Source organism: Acyrthosiphon pisum, chromosome A1 (assembly GCF_005508785.2).
Source record: "Acyrthosiphon pisum isolate AL4f chromosome A1, pea_aphid_22Mar2018_4r6ur, whole genome shotgun sequence".
NCBI classification, from domain to species: Eukaryota; Metazoa; Arthropoda; class Insecta; order Hemiptera; family Aphididae; genus Acyrthosiphon; species Acyrthosiphon pisum.
Window position 1 is genome coordinate 108,116,397 of NC_042494.1, and position 3,717 is coordinate 108,120,113.

The 3,717-nt window shown below is 27.7% G+C and overlaps 1 long non-coding RNA gene across 1 annotated transcript; it reads right to left on the reverse strand.

Annotated features, from left to right (window-relative positions):
* Window positions 1-1,041: 1,041 nt before the first annotated feature.
* LOC115033820 lies at window positions 1,042-2,020 on the reverse strand. The gene is made up of 3 exons (XR_003839133.1): window positions 1,780-2,020; window positions 1,218-1,658; window positions 1,042-1,114 (listed from the first exon to the last, which is right to left on the reverse strand). It is a non-coding gene; the product is annotated as an uncharacterized LOC115033820 (long non-coding RNA).
* Window positions 2,021-3,717: the final 1,697 nt, after the last annotated feature.

The following is a 3,717-nucleotide window of genomic DNA, read 5'->3' on the forward strand; positions in this document are numbered from 1 at the left end:
TATTACGGATAAAGACTACTTAAGGTGAGGTTATAAATATTGTGATTATTTGTTGTAATTATTTATAATTCAACTTTAAAAATTAGATATATTCTAAGTTGCATGAAAAATGTATTAATTTAATGGTTCAATACAATTTAATGGACCAATCATAGGCCACTAAATCATGTTTAAGGGACCATTAGCTTATTATTGATTCGTTAAATGTTTAGCGATAGTTATTAATTCATGCAAGTATGCGACCTAGTAATAGTAATCTCAATATATACATTAATTTACAAAAGTTCATTAAAAGAATAAATTGTGACTAAAAAGATATTAAGACTTAATTTTTATCATAATTTATTATTGAAAAAGTAAAATTGAAGTGTTCGCTATCTGTAAAATAAATGGCTATTACAAAAATTGAATTTTGAAATTCTATATGCAAGTCTAAAATGTCACTAATTATTGTCATGATCTCATAAGTACTACTTATTTTAACAGTTTTAATTATTAAACAAATTTTAAAAATGAAATGATAAGTAAAATTAATTCTTTTAGAATAACTCACGTTCCATCCACTGATTTAGAAAATACGATATGTATCCTTCAGCAATCTAAATATTTGGAGAAAGCCTCGCCTCACTAAATTCAAACCTTTCAATTATTCTGTCAGCTGGAAAAAGTGCTAGAGCCTTTAACATATGAAGCTTAGTATGCAGTGCATTGTCAGTACTGTACATATATGTCTTCGTATGCCAAAGTCTTTTGCATTCTTTTCGAGTGCCTATTTATATAAAAGTTAGTGTTTAAGAAACTTGTTTTAATTTTAAAATTATTTAATATTTAGCCATTAAACTGCACAATTCCACAAATCAAAATATCTAAATTTTATCTTACAGAATTAAAATTGTTACATTTTTAAGGAAATCTTACTTGGGCCATATGGAACCAGCATTTCTGCAATCTGACTCCGGGAAAAACATTTGACAACGCGTTGCTCAACCCTACTTCATAGTCAGTGACAATGTTACTTGCACTAATACCTGGAACAAGTCTTAATATGGTCCAATACACTAGTGTACGCCATTTCAGTATTGCGGGTCATTAATGCGTATGCAACGGGAAATGCCTGTTAAAATAAATAAAATAGTTAGGTATTTAGTTTATAAAAAATTGGTATAATGTATTAAAATATAGCATCAGGTATGTATTAACGTTTAAACAAAGTTTACCTGGTCCATGTACATGGCTATAATTATCAACAGTTGTTCTGTTTGTGGAACAAGGGGCCTGCTTTTAAACGTGGCATCTATATGAAGTTCTTGAGCAGCAGTCAATAGGCTAAAAATTGTTTAAATTAAGATACATGTTGAATATACCGAGGAGAAGATTTATATTCTAACATTATGTTCTTGACAGTTAAAACTAATTACTTTTCCAGGGATAGAGATATAAAAACGAATGTTGGTCCAGCGTCAGGAGGACCCATGACAAACCATCTGAACATTGCTCGTCCATTAGCAGTTCTGAATAGACGAACTCAGCGAGCATCTATCAGATTACCTGCGTATTCCATCAGATCACCTGGTATTTTTGGTAGCGCTGCAGCTCTAGTCCTTTCCATGGTTCTCAAAAGAGAAGTATACTCTAGGCGATCTTCTAACCCTTGTGATCTAAACAGTTGATGTGTAAGATAAAAAAAAAAAATAAATATGTGCAGCATTTTTTTAAAGTAAAAAGTACTGCTCCTGCCACTTCATAATTGTTAAACGAAAAGACAAAATTACTACCTACCTTGACGTTTCTTCTTCATAAATCACTCGAAGTGGGGTACATTCTTCCACGCACCTACGTAAAATACTCTGCTTTAAAGTCACTAGGGCTAAATAGTTCATGTCAGGACCATGTGTAGTGTGAGTACGTTTCTCGTACAATAAATTTTCCACAATGAGACCTTCAAGAAATTGGTAATACAACAATTATTTGTAGGTCAATGTGCAATTTCCAAAAAAATTATCATATTTATAAATTCAAGGCTGGGCGAGTTAATGATTTTTTTTAATTCAGTTAAGTTAAGTTAACGTGCACTAATAACAAAAAGTTAAAAGTTAAAAGTTGATTTAACTATAGTTTAACCCAGTTAAGTTAAAAGTTAATACACTATACACACTTTTTGTTAACTTTTTATTAAATTAAAAAAATGTTAATTTGTTAATACAACGCTAGCATATTTAATTTTTTTCCGACCCTAACCTAAATTATAGACTATAGTGTTTATACCTTATACAGTATTGCCATAAAAGTTAGATTCAAATGATATACATTTTTAACTTTAAACAATTTACGGTAAATATTTTTTGACATGAAAATGAAATAGACTGAAATAGTGAAATATAATTAAATTAATAATAAAATAAATTAACTTAACTTACTTCTTAAAAGGAAAATAAATTCGTTAACTTTATGTTAATTAAAAAAGAAGTTTAGTGAGTTAATAGTTAAGTTAATGAAAAGCCAAAAATAAATAGATAAGTTAAAAAGTTTAAATTAAATTAACTTTTTAACTTCTTAACTCGTTAATGCCCAGCCTTGTATTTATTACATAAGAAACCTATTTCAATAATTAAAATTGATGAGTGTATTTAGTATTTATATTAGGTGCCTGTAGACTCTTTTGTTTTTTCAAATTGTATTTATTAAAACCAATTATTTTAATGTAAATGAAAATATTAAAAAAAATATTACATTATAATTATAGCATAGGTGGGTCATTTCAAAAATATGGGTTATTCCTTGTCACACAACTATCGTGTTCACAATTATGGGTTGAATAAAGTTATAATTAATGTGTTAGTTTCAATATTATGACCCTTATATATTTTGAAGTTGAATAAAGTATAAGCTTAAGTATGAAACATAGTTAAGTACCCTAAATCTCTCTTCCTAAGCTTGTCACAATTTGAGTCTCTTTCTTTCTTTTTTTTAAATGTTAGATAACATACAGTTTGTTATGAGTTATCTCTTCATTATTATAATCACAATACTCTTCTCTATAATTTATTTTGTTAAAAAATAAAATAAAATTTTTTTAAAAACACACTTTTCTAAAAAAACATATTTAAAAGAAATATATTAAAAAAACAAAAAATTAATGAAAAATTTAACAGTGTGTGGTGCTCTTACACTGGACATATACTCCCAGTCACTATCTTATATACAGGATTGAACAAAGAAGTGTATGTGAGACTTAGCTCAGCTTTAAATGATTTGTATGATACACCACCCAATTTTAAATTTTTCATCAACAAATTTTTCATTAATTTTTTGTTTTTTTAATATATTTTTTAGATTCTGAGTGGAACGATGGATGTATTGATTTTACAATGATGTGTGTTTTTTTTTATTTTTTTATTTTTTAATTTTTTAATTTTTAATTTTTTTTTTTTGTTTCTGTGTACACGATAAGTAGTCGAAATAATGCTTCGATTTTCAACTTCAGTATCTTGTTCGATTGGAAAGTGAATATCGTTGGTGCATTGGGGAGGGCAAAATTTAAAATTCCCAGTTATTTTCAAAAGCGCCAAGAAAAACCAAAGAAAAATTATCGAAAAACGGGAATTTTTACGCAAAATCGATTTTTCACAAAATTGAATTTGGGTTTTTGGTGTAACTTTAAAAAAATGACCGTAGACACATGCAATTTTGACTGAATGTTTATATTAGCATTTTCTA